The 20,052-nt window shown below is 51.1% G+C and overlaps 1 pseudogene; it reads right to left on the bottom strand.

The window, feature by feature from the left end:
* Positions 1 to 19,601: 19,601 nt before the first annotated feature.
* Positions 19,602 to 19,720, bottom strand: LOC137629865 (5S ribosomal RNA; annotated as a pseudogene).
* Positions 19,721 to 20,052: the final 332 nt, after the last annotated feature.

Here is a 20,052-nt window from a genome sequence, read left to right as displayed (position 1 = left end):
TGAACTCCCCCCGGGGGGGGGGGGGGGGGGGGGGGGGGGAATCACCCGCAGGAGAGACCGTTGGACTTAGTTCCTCCCTCGAAGGATGTTCAGAGGGGGGAGCTAAGCCTTCAGCTACAACAGGAGCAGGGGTTTGAACACACTCATTGCAAGCCTCTGCCACAACAGCCTCGACAATAGACAGAGGGTCAGCCTCTGCTACCGCCGGTGACTGTTTGACAGCTGCTCCCAACCTGATCATGTCAAACAGGGCCTCCTTGGAGGGCTAGCCATGAAGCCCCCAAGGAAGCTCAAAGCTGCAAAAGATCATCATTAACATCAACAGAAGGAGAAATAATTAAATCCTCCCCTGGGGGAGGAGGAGGAGCTGCCTTGCTATGGGAGGCAACTCCCTCCCCCAAACCCCTCGACGGCCTCTCGTGAGAAGCCGATCGAGTGGGAGCTTCGGAGGAGGTTTGGGCCACGGAAGAAGAGCCCTTAGGATTTTCCTTCTTCAAAGAAACCTTTGAAGGAGAAATATCCCATTTGGACTTCTTCTTCCGGCGCTGGGAAAACCTCTCCCACTGGGAGGTAGACCACTCCCTACATTCAATACATACGTTACCACTATCACACCGTTGACCCCTACAATAAGGGATTAAGGTGTGTGGATCCGTGTCTATTGACGACATGAAGGTCCCACAAGGGCGTTCAGGTAACCCAGGGCACTTCCGCATTGTAGAGACCAACTTCACAACACTCTAGAAAAGAAAAAGCAAAAAGCATAGATTAAATGGCTGTCGTGTAGGCGAGGGTGACAGCAGACACGTCCGACTAGCACCCGAGCCGATAGCAAAGTGAGGTTACCACACAGGTGTGTGAGGGGGGAGGATAGCTAACTACCCTTCCTAACCCCTGCTAACTAGCGGTGGGGTAGTAAACCCTTGTTAAAATTTTAATGGCTCGTCCTTTCAGCTACGCCGAAAGTAATTACTGTACCCACTTTAAATAGTGTGGTTTGTATTCCAGTTACAGAACAAATTTATTTTAATGTTGTTACTTTCCTTAAAATATTTTATTCTTCCTTGTTTCCTTTCCTTACTGGGCTATTTTCCCTGTTGGGGCCCCTAGGCTTATAGCATCCAGCTTTTCCAACTAGGGTTGTAGCTTAGCAATTAATAACAATAATGACTTCTTCTGCCATCACCCAAACCTTCCTCACAGGGAGGCAGACCACTCCCGACATTTGTTGCCACTTATCACACCACTGACCTCTGCAGGCGGAATAAAGGATGTGGTGATCGGTGTTCATAGGTGACATGAAGGTTCCGCAGGGCCGACCTTTGAATCCAGGGCAAGTACGCATGGTCACAGAAGTCAACACACACACACAAATGAAAAAAAAAAGCACAAACAAAAGCAATTAATGGCCGTCCAAAAATAGACGAAGGATGAAAAACAGCAATGACCGTACACCATCCGAGCCAAAAGCAAGGTGAGCTAAATAACTGGTGTGTGAGCGGGAGCGGTAGCAAGCTAAAGCCCCTACCCCCGCTAACTAGGGAAATGGGTAGTTGACCCTTGCAAAAATTTTAATAGCCCGTATTTTCAGCTTCACTAAAAGTAATAATCCATAATAAATAATGTAGATTTGTATTCCAGTTACGGAACAACTATTCAATTATCTGAGATGATTTTTCCTTTGCCTAAAAATACACCAAATAGTCTGGCCTATTCTTTACACATAGGCCTACTCCTCTGTCCTCATACATCTGACAACATGACAAATTCGTAGATAATTTGTATTTTTCCTAACCATACAAACCTTAGCTATCTAATTAGGGTATTACTTTCGGCGTAGCTGAAATGACGAGCCATTAGATTTTAAACGAAGGTTTACTACCTCACCGCTAGTTAGCAAGGGGGTAGGGGAGGGCTAGCTAGCTACCCCTCCCCCCCCTCACACACCGATGAATTGCTTCACTTTCACTTAGAGGTAGGACTTGTTTTGGGGGACAGGGCTGGCGGGCAAATATATGTAAATAGCTAAGGTTTGTATGGTTAGGAAAAATACAAATTATCTACGAATTTGTCATTTGTTCCGTAACCGAAATACAAACCACGCTATTTAATTAGGGTGACTTAACCCTTAGGTAGGGTGGTAAGTCCCAGCCGTACTGGCTTTGGCTTTTGCCCGGGGACTCAGTATCTGAGTGTGTTAGAACTCAAGATAAGGAGTCCCTGCACCTCGCAAGTGCCTTGCTCTGCAAGGAACGCGGCCTACGTAAGCTAGTGTGTGAAGGAGTGAAGTGTGACTCGTCCTAGGAAGTTGAACTGGAGTCCTTTAGATGGAAATATGATATTTTGATTATAAAATAAATTTTTGAATATACTATACTTACCCGGTGAATATATAATAGCTGACGTCTCGGACGGCTCAACAGAAACACAAAAACTCGCGAGCGATCGCCATGAAGGTTGCGGGTGTGCCCACCAGCGCCAACTATCGGCCAGATACCGCATATACATGTAAACAGCCTCAGTTCTTCTCATTCCGCTGGGTCTCTATCGGGGAGGAAGGGAGGGCCTATAATTTATATATTCACCAGGTAAGTATATTCAAAAATTTATTTTATAATCAAAATATCATTTTCAAATATTAAACTTAGCCGGTGAATATATAATAGCTGATTCACACCCATGGTGGTGGGTAGAGACAAGTATTAATACAGTTTACGGCGTATATGCTTAGAGTTTTTGACAGTTATATCATAACAAAACCCAAAATAAATATAGGTACCTGGTAAGGAAGCTGACTCTGACGATTACTCTGCCTTGTTAGTCCGCTTTCCTCACGAAGCCCAGCCATCCTCTCAGGATGCTGAAAGACTTCCAGGAGCTGAAGTATCCAGGGCGACAACCCATACAACAGGACCTCATCAAAACCCTTAATCTGGGCGCTCTCAAGAAATGACATTTGACCACCCGCCAAATCAACCAGGATGCGAAAGGCTTCTTAGCCTTCCGTACAACCGAAAACAAGATTAAAAACATTTCAAGAGACAGATTAAAAGGATATTGGAATTAAGGGAATGTAGTGGTAGAACCCTCACCCACTACTGCACTCGCTGCAACGAATGGACCCAGTGTGTAGCAGTCCTCATAAAGAGTCTGGACATCTTTTAAGTAAAATGACGCGAATACCGACTTGCTTCTCCAAAAGGTCGCGTCCATAATACTTCGCAGAGATCTGTTTTGCTTAAAGGCCACGGAAGTTTCTATAGCTCTTACTTCGTGCGTCTTAACCTTAAGCAAGCAACGGTCTTTTTCACTCAAGTGAGAATGAGCCTCTCGGATTAAAAATCTAATAAAATACGACAAAGCATTCTTTGACATAGGCAATAATGGCTTCTTAACTGAGCACCACAAGGCCTCAGATCCACCTCGTAAGGATTTGGTACGAGCTAAATAAAACTTCAGAGCTCTAACTGGACACAGTACTCTTTCAAGCTCGTTGCCTACGATCTCTGACAGGCAAGGTATATCAAATGACTTAGGCCAAGGACGAGAAGGCAGTTCATTTTTGGCCAAGAAACCAAGCTGAAGTGAACATGTGGCTTTATCTGTGGAAAAGCCGATGTTTCTACTGAAGGCATGGATCTCACTGACCCTTTTAGCCGAAGCCAAACACACTAAGAAAAGTGTCTTGAGGATGAGATCCTTCAGGGAGGCTGAATGTAATGGCTCAAACCTGTCGGACATTAGGAACCTTAGGACCACGTCTAAGTTCCATCCAGGAGTTGCCATACGATGCTCCTTAGAGGTCTCGAAAGACTTAAGGAGATCTTGGAGATCTTTATTATTGGAAAGATCTAAGCCTCTATGTCTGAATACAGACGCCAACATGCTCCTGTAGCCCTTAATAGTGGGCGCTGAGAGGGAGCGAACATTTCTCAGATGTAGGAGAAAGTCTGCGATTTGGGCTACAGAGGTATTGGAAGAGGAAATAGATGCTGACTTGCACCAGTCTCTAAAGACTTCCCACTTCGACTGGTATACTTTGATGGTAGAAGCTCTCCTAGCTCTCGCAATCGCTCTGGCTGCCTCCTTCAAAAAGCCTCGAGCTCTTGAGAGTCTTTCGATAGTCTGAAGGCAGTCAGACGAAGCGCGGGGAGGCTTTGATGAAGATCCCTTACGTGGGGCTGCCGTAAGAGATCTATCCTTAGAGGAAGACTCCTTGGAATGTCTACCAGCCATTGAAGTACCTCTGTGAACCACTCTCTCGCGGGCCAGAGGGGAGCAACCAACGTCAACCTTGTCCCTTCGTGAAAGGCGAACTTCTGCAGTACCTTGTTGACGATCTTGAACGGTGGGAATGCGTACGCGTCCAGGTGAGACCAGTCCAGTAGAAACGCATCTATGTGGGTCGCCTCTGGATCTGGGACTGGCGAGCAATAGGTCGGGAGCCTTTTGGTCAACGAGGTGGCAAAGAGGTCTATGGAGGGTTGACCCCAAGTCGCCCAAAGACTCTTGCACACGTCCTTGTGGAGGGTCCATTCCGTGGGGATCACCTGACCTCTCCGACTGAGACAGTCTGCCAAGACGTTCAAGTCTCCCTGGATGAATCTTGTCAACAGGGAGATGCCTCGATTTTTTGACCAGATGAGGAGGTCCCTTGCGATGACGAACAGTGAGTGGGAGTGAGTGCCTCCTTGCTTGGAGATGTACGCCAAAGCTGTGGTGTTGTCTGAATTGACCTCTACCACTTTGTTTCGAAGAATGCTCTCGAAACTCATCAAGGCCAAGTGAACCGCTAATAGCTCCTTGCCGTTGATGTGCATGCTCTTCTGAACCGACGTCCAAAGACCCGAACATTCCCGACCGTCCAGAGTTGCTCCCCAACCCAAATCCGACGCGTGTGAGAACAACACGTGGTTTGGGTTCTTGACTGCCAGGGACAGACCCTCTCTCAGACTTATGTTGCTGTCCCACCAGTTCAGGCATGCTTTCACTGGCTCGGAGACCGGGATTGATACAGCTAAAGTTTTGCTCTTGTTCCAGTGTGAGTCTAGATGGAACTGGAGAGGGCGAAGGTGAAGTCTCCCTAGCGAGACAAACTGCTCCAGGGATGACAGAGTCCCTACGAGGCTCATCCAACTTCTTACTGAACAACGGTCTTTTTTCAGCATGAGTCGGACTTTGAACAGGGCTTGCTCTATTCGGGTGGCAGACGGAAAAGCCCGAAAAACTAGACTGCGAATCTCCATCCCCAAATAGAGAATCGTCTGGGATGGAATCAGTTGAAACTTTTCTAAGTTTACCAACAGTCCCAACTCCTTTGCCAGACCCAACGTCCAGTGAAGGTCCTGCAGACAGCGATGACTGGACGATGCTCAGAGAAGCCAGTCGTCCAAGTACAGGGAGGCTCGAATTCCCGATAAATGAAGGAATTTTGCCACATTCCTCATGAGCCTCGTAAACACGAGAGGAGCAGGGCTGAGGCCGAAGCACAGTGCTCGAAACTGGTACACCACATTCCTGTAAACAAACCTCAGATACGGTTGAGAATCCGGGTGTATAGGAATGTGGAAGTACGCATCCTTCAGGTCGAGAGAGACCATCCAGTCTCCCTCTCTGACCGCTGCTAGGACGGACTTCGTGGTCTCCATCGTAAATTTTGTTTTCGTAACAAAATCGTTGAGCGCACTGACGTCCAGCACTGGCCTCCAACCTCCCGTATGCTTTGGGACTAGGAAGAGACGGTTGTAAAATCCCGGTGATTGAAGGTCCGAGACTTTCACCACCGCTCCCTTCTCTAGCAACAGAGACACCTGGTGATGTAGAGCTTGTCTCTTTGACTCCTCTCGATACCTGGGAGAGAGGTCTAGAGGAACTGTTACTAGAGGAGGTCTGCGTACAAAAGGTATTTTGTACCCCTCCTTGAGCAACAACACAGACTCTTGGTCTGCACCCCTCTTCTCCCAGGCCTGCCAGAAGTTGTTCAGTCTGGCCCCTACCGCTGTCTGAGGACGTGGGCAGTCAGACTCTTCCACGGGAGGACTTGGATCCTCTCCTCTTGCCTCTCTTTCCGTCGGCACGAGAGCCTCCCCTGCTGGGAGCTCTGCCACGAAAGGGCGGGATAAACCTAGACGCAGGAGTATCGATTCTGGGTCTCACAACAAAGGATGAAGAAGGAGCTCCCTTGTGAGCAGAAGAAGCCATCAGGTCATGTGTATCCTTCTGTACAAGCGAAGCAGCAATGTCCTTGATCAGCTGTTGAGGAAACAAGGCAGCTGATAAGGGAGCAAAGAGAAGCTCCGATCTCTGACAGGGAGTAACTCCTGCTGAAAGGAAAGAGCAAAGGGTTTCCCTCTTCTTCAGGACTCCAGACGTAAAGGTGGAGGCGAGCTCATTGGAGCCATCGCGGATGGCTTTGTCCATACAAGACATAATAAGTAAGGAAACATCCTGGTCGGCAGACGAGATCTTCCTGCTTAATGCTCCTAGAGACCAATCTAAAAAGTTAAAATCTTCGAAGGCCCTGTAAACCCCTTTAAGGAGATGGTCAAGGTCCGAGGAGGACCAACAAATTTTAGAGCGTCTCATGGCCAGGCGACGGGGAGAGTCTACGAGGCTTGAGAAGTCACCATGGGCAGAGGCAGGGACTCCCAAGCCGAGAACTTCTCCCGTGTCATACCAGACGCTCGCTCTAGAAGCGAGCTTAAAAGGTGGGAAGGCAAAGGCCGTCTTCCCCAAACTCCTCATGGTAACCAACCAGTCGCCTAGTAGACGTAAAGCCCTCTTAGAAGAGCGAGAGAGCACTAGCTTAGTAAAGGAAGGCTTGGCAGCAGCTAAGCCTAGCGCAAACTCAGACGGAGGCGAACGAGGAGCAGCAGTAACAAAATTATCTGGGAAAAGATCCTTAAAAATCATCATGATTTTCTTAAAATCCATAGAAGGTTGCGCAGCCTTAGGCTCTTCTACGTCTGATAAAACATCCAAAGGATTATCAGTAGGCGGAGGATCAGCAACATCCTCATCTGAAGGAACCTCGTCCGACAATTGATGAGTCTCAAGCAAGGGAGAGACCTGCCATGGTGGCAATGCTTGACAAGCAAAGTCCACACGCAAAGGAGTATCAGTAGCAGTCAAGGACGCTACGTCATGTAACTGCTTAACGGACTGACCAGCAACAACAACAGGAGCGGGAGGACGCTCGACGTCAAGTCGAGACTGCCTTGACTGCCTAGATTGAGCAGTTAAAACAACCCTTGACTGCGGTGCTTGACGCTCAACGTCAAAATAAGGTAACTGAGCTGGTTGGCGAACGTCCTGAACGTCAACACGAGCATGCGGCAGCGGCTGAACGTCAACAAGCGGCTGAAAGTCAACACGGGACTGCATCGAGTGAGGCTCCAAGGTACGTGACTGACGTGACTTTGTAACGTCAACAGGACGAGTAAAGGCTCGTTTGGGCGGCTGACGGCCAGGATCTCGATCAGCGTAACGGCAAGGATCATCGTGAACCTGCTCAACGGTATACTCCTCCATAAGGGAGGCAAGCTTATTCTGCATATCCTGCAGGACAACCCATTTAGGATCAACGGGAGTCGGTACGGACCGAGACGATGGTAACGTCTGTGACGGCAAAACATTGCCTTTACTGAGACTCTCGGAGCCCGTGTTACGATTTCGTTTAAGCGGCGAGCAGTCTTCCGATGACTGCACAGGGTCAGAGCTGTCCCAGTGGCTACAGCCAGGACGCTGGACCTGTCCTGAAGGGACTGACTTCCGCTTTAAGGGTCTAGAAACTTTGCTCCAAGGTTTCTTTCGCGAGAAGCCTTCGGATGACGAGGAGAAAACAGCCTCGCTCGTCTTATGGTAGGGGCGGTCTTGACGAGACACGCCCGAAACCATAGAGGGAACGTCTGTTCGTTGGTTAGAGCCTCTCGTCCCCATAAGTCCTACGACATTACTTCTCCCTGGTGCATGGGAGCTTGAAAGAGGTCTCGGACTAGGAGAACGACAAGCACGAACAGACGAACCCTCGGTCGCAACACTAAAAACACTTTGCGCACTAATCACTTTATCTCCACGATTTTCTAATGTGGCACTCTGACACTTTAACACATCCACATCCGCCATGAGTTGATTACGGTCCGCTGCCAAAGACTCAACTCTCTCGCCCAACGCTAGAATGGCAAGCAACATATCCCGCATGGATGGTTCATGAGTGCTAGTAGAAGGTTCAGGAACAACTACTACAGGGGAAGGATTAGGTTCAGGGGCATGGGAGGAGGAAAAATCTAATGATCTAGAGGAGCTTCTCCTCACCCTATCTCTATCAAGCTTACGAGAATACTTATCAAACTCTAGCCAGTCGAATTCCGAAAGTACCACGCACTCATCACACCGATCTCCTAATTGGCAGGTTTTACCCCGGCAATTAGAACACACGGTATGTGGGTCAAGAGAGGCCTTTGGAAGACGTTTGTTACAATCCCTAGCATTACATTTACGAAATTTAGGAATCGGAGAAGGGTCAGCCATTTTGAAAAGTCAAAGAAAATCCAAAAACAAAGTCATCAACAATAAACGCTATCCAAAAAAGGGTTCAAGAGTTTTAATTGAAGATAAAAACACCTGCACTGCAAAAGCTCAAAACCAAAAAGAAGTACCTCACCAAGAATGACGAAAAACTCCAGGTCAACAGCGAGTAACGGAATCAACTTGTCGACAAGACCGACAGAGAAGAACTGAGGCTGTTAACATGTATATGCGGTATCTGGCCGATAGTTGGCGCTGGTGGGCACACCCGCAACCTTCATGGCGATCGCTCGCGAGTTTTTGTGTTTCTGTCGAGCCGTCCGAGACGTCAGCTATTATATATTCACCGGCTAAGTTTAATATTTAAAACTAGGTTAGGACGATCCCAATACCACCTCGTAAGGGTATGGGGACGCGACAGTATTAACTTAATACTTGGAACACAAGGAAACATGGTTTACCTGCAGTGGTTTGAGGTCAGCTGTGCAGAGAACCCAGGATGCTGCTTTCCCCAAGAGAGGGGAGACTGAAGAAAAGAATAAGGGCCAGGCATACCTTTTCATTCATGCTGACTAAAACAGGGTAACAATGCCCTCAACCTTCTGCTACTTGTCCATTAAGGAGCCTGAGGTTTAAACCAGCTGATGTGCAGCCACCACAGGGCCGATAGAGAACGTATCGAGCCTCCTGTGGGTCACGTCTTGCAAGTAGTGAGCTGTGAAGGTCGTTTGACGCTTCCGAACCCCTGCTTGTAGAACCTACGTCACAGAGTAATTTCTCTTGAATGCCAGGGACGTAGCAATGCCCCTGACATCATGTGCCCTAGGGCAATATGACGGAGGAGGGTCAGGATTCAGGGAATGGTAGATAACCCTGCGAATCCAAGCTGAGATTGTATTCTTAGTGACCCTCCTCTTCGTCCTTCCTGTGCTCACGAACAATGCTTGCACCCGAGGACAAATTGCAGCTGTTCTCTTAAGATAGAGCCTCAGACTTCTTACTGGACATAGTAGGAGATGGTCTGGGTCATCTGTTACGGAACAGAGACTATAAATCCGGAAGGAGTCGAACCGAGGGTCCGGCACTCCCGGATTCTGAGTCTTAGCTACAAACTTAGGGACGAATCTGAACGTTACCTCCCCCCATCCCCTTGAATGGGCGATGTCATATGAGAGACCATGAAGTTCGCTGACTCGCTTGGCCGAGGCCAGAGCAAGCAGGAACACCGTCTTCCAAGTCAGGTGGCGATCAGAAGCCTGGCGTAATGGTTCGAAAGGAGGTCTCTTGAGAGACCTGAGGACTCGAATCACGTTCCCTGGAGGAGGTCTCACTTCCGACTGGGGGCAGGTAAGTTCATAACTTCGTATGAGTAGAGAAAATTCCAGCGAAGAGGAAATGTCCATTCTTTTGAGCCTGAAGGCAAGACTTAAGGCTAAGCGATAGCCTTTCACTGCAGAGACTGAAAGGCACATTTCTTCCCGCAAATACACGAGAAACTCCACTATTGCTGGAATAGTGGCATCGAGTGGAGAGAGACCCCTTTCATGACACCAACCACAGAAGACTCTCCACTTTGCCTGGTAGACCCCTGCGGATGACTTTCACAGGTGTCCAGATATCCTTTCCACAACTTGTTGCGAAAAGCCTCTCTGTGAGGAGACGCTGGATAGTTTCCATGCGTGAAGTCGTAGCGATGCTACGGCTTTGTGGAAGATGTTGGCATGTGGTTGTCTGAGTAGCTCGTGCCGAGGAGGAAGTTCTCTCGGGTGTTCCGTCAGGAGCTGCAGAAGGTCCGGGAACCACTCTGCATGATGCCATAGCGGAGCTATTAAGATCATCGAAAGGTTGACCGATATTCTGGTCTTGTTGAGTACCCTTCTCCTCAGACAGAACAGGGGAAAGGCGTTTACGTCGATGTTGTCCCACCGTTGTTGAAAGGCATCTTGCCAGAGTGCCTTGGGGTCCGGGACTGGGGAGCAGTACAGCGGGAGCTTGAAGTTCAACGCTGTCACGAACAGATCCACCGTCGGGGAACTCCACAAAGTCAGGACTTTGTTGGCTACTAGACGATCCAAAGACCACTCGGTACTCACTATCTGAGATGCCCTGATCAGACTGTCGGCGAGCACATTCCTCTTGCCTGGAATAAAACGAACTGATAGTGGAATTGAGTGGACTTCGGTCCATCTCAGTATCTCTACTGCAAGATGAGATAGCTGCTGTGAAAAGGTACCTTCCTGCTTGTTGATGTAAGCCACTACCGTGGTGTTGTTGCTCATCACCACCACGGAGTGACCCGCCAGGTATTGTTGGAACTGCTGAAGTGCCAGATACACGGCCTTCATTTCTAGCAGGTTTATGTGGAGGCACTTTTCTAATTCTGACCACAGGCCTGAGGTCCTGTGGTTCAGAACGTGGGCCCCCCACCCTTTTTTTGAGGCATCCGAAAACAGCATCAAATCCAGGGGGAGGACGAGAAGATCCACTCCCTTTCGTAGGTTTTCCTCTGTCAACCACCACTGAAGATACGTCCGTTCCGCAGGACCCATTGGGACCAAGATGTCCAGGGAATCGTGTCCTTGATTCCACCGGGACTTGAGTCGCCATTGCAGGGATCTCATCCTGAGGCCACCATTTGGAACTAGACGGGCCAGAGAAGAAAGGTGACCGAGGAGACGTAACCACGATTGGGCTGGGAGTTCTTCTCGTCTGAGGAAAGGAACTGCGACCCTCCTCAGCCTTGCTATCCTGTCGTCTGATGGGAAGGCTTTGAGGAGATTGGTGTCCAAGATCATGCCTAGATATACCAGTCGTTGAGTTGGAAGCAGGGAAGACTTCTCGAGATTTACCATGATCCTTAGATCTTGGCAAAGTCCCAGAAGCTTGTCTTGGTGTCGAAGAAGGGTCGACTCTGAGTCTGCCAGGATCAGCCAGTCGTCCAGATAACGAAGGAGACGGATGCCGATCCTGTGTGCCCACGAAGAAATCAGTGTGAAAACCCCGGTGAATACCTGAGGTGCTGTGGAGAGACCGAAACACAGCACCTTGAACTGGTAGATCTTGTTGTCTAGGCAAAATCTTAAGTACTTCCTTGAAGACGGATGGACTGGGATCTGGAAGTACTGTACGCGTCCTTCAGGTCCAGTGTACACATGAAGTCTTGTGGTCTCACCGCTCGTCTGACCGTGTCCGCCGTCTCCATGCTGAACGGGGTTTGTTTGACAAACCTGTTCAGGGCTGAGAGGTCGAGGACTGGTCTCCAGCCTCCAGACACCTTCTTTACAAGAAAGAGTCGACTGAAGCAGTCTGGAGACCCGTCGATGACCTCTTGGAGTGCGTCCTTCTTTAACATGGTCTGGACTTCTGCCCGTAGGGCTTGGCCCCTTGCCGATCCCATGGCAAAGGAGCTCAACGACACTGGATCCGCTGTCAGGGGAGGTAGAGATGTTATGAACGGGACGTGATATCCCTGACTGATTACGGAAATCGTCCAGGAATCAGCCCGGAGTTGCTGCCACCTGGCTGCGCAACTTTGAAGGCATCCCCCCACTGGTGGACATGTAGGGGGACTGCCAATCCTAGCGTTTGCGGCCTCGGCCGCTCCCTCTAGAATTCTTTCCTCCCCTGGAGGACTTTTTGCCTTTCTTGTCTTTGATAGGAAGGGCTTCGACACTGTTGCCTTCGCTGCCACAGCCGGTTTTGTTGTCTTGGACGGGCAAGGTTGTTGAAGTGCCGGAGGTTTATAGGGCTTTGATGTAAGAGCCCTATGAAGGAGGGAGTCTTGGTTGGACTTCCTCCACCTCTCGGCTGCCTGTTGCCAAGTCTTTAGGCTCGAACAGGTTCTTCCCTAGAAGGGAAGAATGTCTGAGCCTGCTGACCTCGACGGTTGGGACCTTCGCGTGGAACCTCTCTGCCACCACATCACGACGTTCCAGGATTGAGTTGGCCCACAAGTTCGAGACTTGGTGGGCCCGAAACTCAATGGTGCGGGTGCCCGAGAGGAGGAAGGTCTCCAGGGCCTTCCTGGTGCTCTCCTTAGACAAATCTTCGGATCGCAACAGGATGCCAAGAGATCCCAGCCAGATGTCAAGCCACGAAGTAGCCTTCATGGCACACTTCGCGACCTTCTCCTGGCTTACGATCTCTGTCGCCGAGAAAGTCACTTGCCGGCTAGAGAGTCTCTCAAGAGGGACTCCCTTGGTAAGCTCTTCCACAGAGTGGTGCCGGGGAAGAGCTAAACAAGCCTCCTTCGTGGTCTCAAAGTACCTCCTCTGTTGGACGCGAGGAGGCGGGAGGAGTTTGTTGCCAGCCGTGGAACGGCTGGAGGAGGCGAGCTCGGAGAGCTGGCCCTCGACCTTATCCCTGGACCAGGGCAAAGCTGCACTGGCCTTAGCGGGTTTCTGAGTGCCAAAGACTCGGTCCAGGACCGTGTCCTTGCCCTCGCGAGGAGGAATCTCAGGATCGGGAATCCTGTTGAGATGTCTCATCAGGGTCAGGACTTGCCAGAAGGCATACTCTGACTCTGGTGGCTCCCCTCCTGGAGAACTGGCAGCAATGTCCCGTCCCCAAAGGCTCTTCTTGGGGTGGACACGTGGACGTTCTCCGCGGGTCTTGTAGGTTCTGGACGGATCCTTGAGGATGACTTGGGGACTGTCTTGGAATCCTTGAGTTCCCTCCTGGGATAAATGCAGGACTCCAACAACGACATCTGAGGGCTCCTCTCTGCTCCAACCTGGGACGATTTTCCAGCGCGAGGTGGGGTTTCTCCCATTGGTGCGATGGGAGAACGCCTCACCTCGTAAGACTCCCCTGAGGATGGAAAATGCTCGTCCACGGGAGAGGGAGAAAACGTCTGGGGGGAGAGGGAGCCTTCCTCAAGGATGTCCGAGGAGCCAGCTTGACCCTCGGAGAAGTTACCATGGTTTCTACTCCTCTCTTTCTCTTCAGTGGGGTCGGAGCCACCATAGTTTTGAGACCCATCTCAACAAAGGCAGGTTTGACAGCCTGCACGACAGCTCTGATGAGGGATCCAAACCATGGCTGCTTCCTGACAGTACCGCTGTCAGAGACTCCCTCTGAAGGGAAGGGGATCGGGCGATCCTTTGGAGTAGACATGACTGCTAGACCTGCCTGGAAGGAAATGGAAGAAGAGGAAGGTTGGTTCCTGGACCCATCTGGTGATTTCCCTCCCTCCTGCGAGTGCACTGGTCTGTGCTTGCGGGGGGGTTTGAGGATGACCTTGCAGCTCTCGTTCCTGTAGGCTCGCGCGGTGGCTCGCGTTGTGCCTCCCGATGAGAAATGCGCTGGGGATCGCACTGGCGCTCGCGCGATAGTACCCTACTAGGATCGCGTTCGGGCGATCGGTCGCGCGGGGATGATGGCGAGGGCGCCACGCTTGCCAGCATTGGCACGCAGGAGAGCGATGGTGCGTTGGCGAGCGATGGTGCGCAGGCGAGTGGTGGCGCGCAGGCGAACGATGACGCGTAGGACGTGTAGGCGAGCAACCGCGCACAGGTGAGGGTGCGCGTGAGTGCGTAGGAGATCTCAGAGATGGTGAGAGGGCGCGTTGGCGTGCTGGTGAGCGATGGCGCGCTGGCGAGCGATGGCGAGCAGGTGATGGAGCACGCGGGCGCTCAGGAGATCGATGGGGCGCAGTTGCGCGATCTGGAGAAGCATGAAGCGCAGGCGGGAGTGCAAGCGTTTGCACGCCCGATGGAGACTGTTCGCGAGCGCGTGGGCACGCAGGATCTTGGCGAGCTCTAGGCGAGTGCCCACGCGCAGGGGTGTTACCCCTAGTGCGTGGGCGTGCAGGAGGGCGCACAGCAGGAACTGGTGTCTGTGCACGATGGCGCGTAGGCGATGGCTGACGAGCTGGCGGGGTCCTATGGCGCGTAGGCGAACGCTGAAGAGAAGGAGAAACTCGGTTCTTCCTTCTTGCGCCCAGATCCGGAGATCGTGGGCGTGCAGGCGAACGATGGCATGCAGGCGAACGGTGGAGCGCAGGTGAAGAGCGCTGGCGAGCAGGAGATCGTGGGCGCGCATCAAGATGAGGGCGTGCAGTTGTACGCTGGCGAGGAGAAGATCGCTGGCGAGCAGGAGAGCGCTGGTGAGCAGGAGAGCGCTGGCGAGCAAGAGAGCGATGGCGAGTAGTCTCAGCTGCAGAAGGTCTCTGGAGCGTTGTCTCCGAGGATGAAGTTCTGAGCAGAGAGGACTTCACCGCAGGAAAGTGCTTGCGCGCAATTGCGCACGAGCGCACAGGAGAACGGAGCGCAGGGGATACATGGCGCTTAAGGGCCTTGCTCACATTGTGAGAAAGCCCCCTTTGCCCCGAAGGGACCGGTGCCCGTTGGAAAACGGGATGCGTGGGTGCCCAAAGCCCGTCAGCAGCCAGGAACGGAGACGGCAGGTCCGAAGGTCTGGCAGGCGAAGGAGAACGATCAGCAGAGAGGTCCAAGGATGCAACTGCAACGGTCGGTGCACAGCGAGGAGGATCCTCTGTGGGGGAATGTGACGGAGAAGAGCCGAAGAGGTGCCTCCCTTGTGAGGAGAAGGAAGGCCTCTACAGCGAAGAGGAGGGCGAGCCTTCCGACATATACGTCCTCTGGGGGCAGCAGGCAGACCATTGCCAGTCCTCCGAAGAGGAGTCTCTGTCAGTGAACTTCCCCGAGGGGGAGAATCACCTGCAGGAGAGACCGTTGGACTTAGGTCCTCCCTCGAAGGATGTTCGGAGGGAGAAACTAAGCCTTCAGCTGCATCAGGAACCAAGGCAGGGGTTTGACCTAACTCGTCGGAGGCCCCTGCCACAACAACGTCGACGATAGACAGAGGGTCAACCTCTGCTACCGCCGGCAACTGTTTGACAGCAGCCCCCAACTGGATTAAGTCAAATAGGGCTTCCCTGGAGGGCGAGCCCTTAAGCCCCAAGGAAGCCCAAAGCTGCAACAAATGATCATTAGCAACAGTGTTAATAGATAAATACGCCCCCGGGGGAGGAGGAGGAGCTGCCTCGCTATGGGAGGCAACTCCCTCTCCCGAACCCCGAGGTCAGTCAACAAAAGAACGGCCTACGCTACCACTCGACGGCCTCTCGGAAGAGACCGCTCGAGCGAGAGCTTCGGAGGAGGTTCGGGCTACGGAAGAAGTGTCTTTGGAATTTTCTTTCTTCAAGGAAACCCTTGAAGTAGAAAGATCTCTTTTGGACTTCTTCTTCCGGCGCCGGAAAACCTCTCCCACTGGGAGGTAGACCACTCCCTACACTCACTACACACTTTGTCTCTATCACACCGTTGGCCCCTGCAGAACGGTCTTAAGGTGTGAGGGTCTGTTTCGACAGCCGACATATATGTACCACAAGGCCGGTCAGGTAATCCGGGGCACTTCCGCATAATGGTAGAGGCCAACTTCCAAGCATACACTGCAAAGAAAAAGCAAAAAATATTAAGGCTGTCAATAAGCGAGGGTGGGAGCAGACACGTCTGTTCATCACCAAAGCCAAAAGCAAAGTGAGCTACTCACCAGTGGGGGAGGGGGGAGGGGTAGCTAGCTACCTTCCCATACCCCTTTGCTAACTAGCGAGGGGGTAGTAAACCCTTGTTAAAAATCTAATGGCTCATCATTTCAGCTACGCCGAAAGTAACACCCTAATTAAATAGCGTGGTTTGTATTTCGGTTACGGAACAAACGAAGATTACCAAACAATTCTTCTTCACTAAAGGGTTTAACTACTGCACTGTAATTGTTCAGTGACTACTTTACTCTTCATAAGGTTAGAAGAGACTCTTTAGCTATGGTAAGATGCTTTTCTAGAAGAAGGACAATCCAAGAATAAACCATTGTTCTCTAGTCTCAGTTAGTGCCATAGCCTCTGTATCACTGTCTTGGGGTAGAGTTCTCTGGCTTTAAGGTACAATCGGGCACACTATTCTATTTTATTTCTCTTCCTCTTGGCTTTTTAAAAAAAAGTTTATATATGAAAGATCTAATTTAATGTTACTGTTCTTAGAATATTTTATTTACATCGTTCATTACTTCTCTTTTAGTTTATTAATTTCTTTTTCTCACTGTGCTATTTTTTCCTGTTGGAGCCCTTGAGCTTATAGCCTTCTGCTTTTCCAACTAGGGTTGTAGCATAGGGAGTAATAATAACACTGTAATATGACAAATTCGAAGATATTTTGTATTTTTCCTAACCATACAAACCTTAGCTATTTACATTGGGTTTACCTATTAGCGTAGCTGAAATGGCGAGCCATTAGAATTTAACGAGGGTGTATTACTCTCACGCTAGTTAGCGGGGGGGGGGGGGGGGGGGGGGGGGGTTAGGGGAGTGGTAGCTAGCTACCCCTCCCCCCCTCACACACCGATGAATTGCTTCACTTTCACTTAGAGGTAGGACTTGTCTTGGGGGACAGGGCTGGCGGGCAAATATATGTAAATAGCTAAGGTTTGTATGGTTAGGAAAAATACAAATTATCTTCGAATTTGTCATTTGTTCCGTAACCGAAATGCAAACCACGCTATTTACATTGGGTGACTTACCCCTTAGGAAGGGTGGAAAGTCCCCAGCCATAATGGCTTTGGCTTTACCCGGGGACTCAGAATCCGAGTGAGTCGCACTCGAGAAAAGGAGTCCCTGCACCTCACAAGTTCCTTGCTCCGCAAGGAACCGTGTGGCCTACATAAGCTTGTGTGTGAAGGAAGAAGTGTGACCCGTCCTAGGCAGTTGACCTGGAGTTCCAGAAGGAACTCTGGGTTAGGACGTTCCCAATACCACCTCGTCAGGGTATGGGGGACGCGACAGTATTGACTCAATACACGGAACACAAGGAAGCATGGTTTACCTGCAGAGGTTTGAGGTCAGCTATGCAGAGACCAGGATGCTGCTTCCCAGTAGAGGGGATGATGAAGAAAGAAGTAAGGGCCAGACATACTTCTTTCGTTCATGCAGACTAAAACCTGATAACAATGCCCTCAACCTTCTGCTACCTGTCTAAAAAGGAGCCTGAGGTTAGACCAGCTGTTGTGTAGCCACCACAGAGCGATAGAAACGTATCGAAACTCCTGTGGGTCACGCCCTGCAGGAAGCGGGCTGCGAAGGTCATTAGACGCTTCCAGACTCCAGCTTGTAGCACCTGCGTCACAGAGTAGTATTACTCGAAGGCGAGGGACGTTGCGATGTATCCGACATCGTGCTGTAGGGCGACGTGACGGGGAGGGTCTGGATTCAGGTCGAGATGTCCTTGAGTCCGAGCTGAAGAGGTATACTGGTGACTCTCCCCCGTGTCCTTCTTGTGCTCCCAAACCGGCCTGCACGTGAGGACAAACTGCAGCTGTTCCCAAAGCTAACCTCTCGATTCCTTTACTGGCAAGAAGGAGAAGGTTTTGGGACATCAGATACAGAATGGTGATTTGAAATCTTGAAGGAATTGGACCGAAGGACTGGGACCCCAAGATTCTCAGTCTAGCCAACAACTCAGGAGCGAACCTGAATGTTGCCTTCCCCCATTCCTTAGAAAGGGCGGAGTCGTACGAGACCAAGAAGATTGCTTACACACTGGCGGCGGCCAGAGTGAGCAGGAGCCCCAAGACAGAATACGATCAGAGGCCTGACGTAAAGGGTCTTGAGAAGATCTCTTAAGGGACTAAAAAGTCCGAGCCATGCTCCATGTTGGAGGTCTCACTCCGACTAGGGCAGGGACGTTCGCAGCTTCGCATGAGCGAGGAAAGGTCCAGCGGGAAGGAAAAAGTTATTCCTTTCAGCCTGAAGGTCAGGGAAAGGCTGAGCGACAGGCTTCATTGCCGAGAGCGGAAAGGAGTTTCCTCCCGCCGAAAGGCAATAAGTTCGTTATTGCTGGAGAAGAGGCCTCAAGGGAAGAGGTATATCTCCCACAACACCAACCACCGAAGACTCTCCACTTCGCCTGGAAGACCCCTGCGGATGACTATCGCAGATGATGCGACCTCCGTCCTGCAACTGTAGCGGGTTGTCTCTTCTTGAGGAGGAGGCGTAGTGTCACCAGGCATGAAGCCGAAGCGACGCCCCGGCTTGTGAAAGATGTTGTAGTGTGGTTGTTTGAGTAGCCTGTGCCGTGGGAGAAGCTCTCCCGGGAGTTTCATCAGTGGAAGCAGAGGGTCCGGAAACCGTTCTGCGTATAGTCCTAGTGGAGCTTTCAGGGCTATTGAAAGGTTGACAGACAACCTGGTCTTATTGAGACCCATTCTCAACAGACAACAAAGGAGGGAAGACGCAGGCGTCGATGTTGTCCCACCATCACCGGAATGCATCTTGCCAAAGAGTCTCGGGGTCTGAGACTGGGGGGGAAGAACAGCGGAAGCTTGAGGTTCCAGGCTGTCGCAATCAGGTCCCCCAAGCCAGGACTTGCTGGTTACTCAAGGCCAAAGACCCCCAGGTACACTCTCTCTACGAGGCTCTACTCGGATAGTCGGAGAGAACATTCCTCTGCCCGGAATGAGCGAGTCGATGGTGATATTTGAGAGGATCTCAAATCATCTCAGTATCTCTACTGCAAGATGCGAAGGTATAAAAATGCGTCCATTGCTGGTTAGAAAACGCCAGTATCATGAAGTCGTCGCGCACGAAGCGACTCTGCAGGAGCTGTAGGATCTGTAGAGGGGCCAGACTACGGCCCCTAAGCCTGCCTGAATGATGGAGAGGTATCCTTCAGGTCCTGACCATAGGCCTGGACCGGAACATCCCCCCCCCCCCCTTTTCTTTGACGAGTCCGAAAACAGCATAAAAAATGTGGGGAAAGGACGAGAATATCCACTCCCATCAAGAGGTTCCATAGGTCAACCCCCATTGCAGGTCTAATCGTCCCACTGGTCCTATAGGGGCCAGAAAGTCCAGTTAATCGTTGCTTTGAAACCACCGGAACTTGGGCTGCCCCACAGGGAACTTATCCTGAGGCGACCATTCGGAACTTTAGACGGGTCAATGAGGAAAAAGACCTAGGAAACGTTCCAAGGTAGGGCTGAAAGCTCTGCCCGACTGAAAACAGGTACTGCGACTCTCCTCAGCCTTGCCACAGTCAACAGAAGGTAAGGCTCGGAGGAGGCGGCAACAGAATCTGGCGTCCCCAGGCGGTCACCCATCCAAGTACCAACCAGACCCGACGTTGCTTAACCTCGCTGGACGGACGAGAAGCGGGGTTTCCAACGTGGTAAGGACGTTGACTCAATATCATGGCTAGATACTCCAGATGTTGAGGCCGAAGAAGAGAAGGCTCCTAGCAAATTACCACGACCCCCCACTCATGGTAAGGATCCGGAAGCTTGTCCCGGCGTTGAAGAAGGTCGAACCCGAGCCTACCGGAGTTGACCAGACCTCCAAAAGGCGAAGGAGGCAGCAGCCTGCTCCCGAGCGGCCATGAGAAAAGCAGGGAGAGTTCTCTGGGGAAAAACCTGCGATGCCACGACGGGATCGCCAAACTGCATCTTAAACAGGAATACCTGTAGTCTAGGCTGAATTCCACGAGCTTCCTGGAAGATGGATGGAATGGAAACTGA

The sequence above is a fragment of the Palaemon carinicauda genome, chromosome 37 (assembly GCF_036898095.1).
Source record: "Palaemon carinicauda isolate YSFRI2023 chromosome 37, ASM3689809v2, whole genome shotgun sequence".
In the NCBI taxonomy this organism is placed as follows: domain Eukaryota; kingdom Metazoa; phylum Arthropoda; class Malacostraca; order Decapoda; family Palaemonidae; genus Palaemon; species Palaemon carinicauda.
Note: the sequence above shows the minus strand (reverse complement) of the source record. Positions and strands in the feature narration are given on the sequence as shown.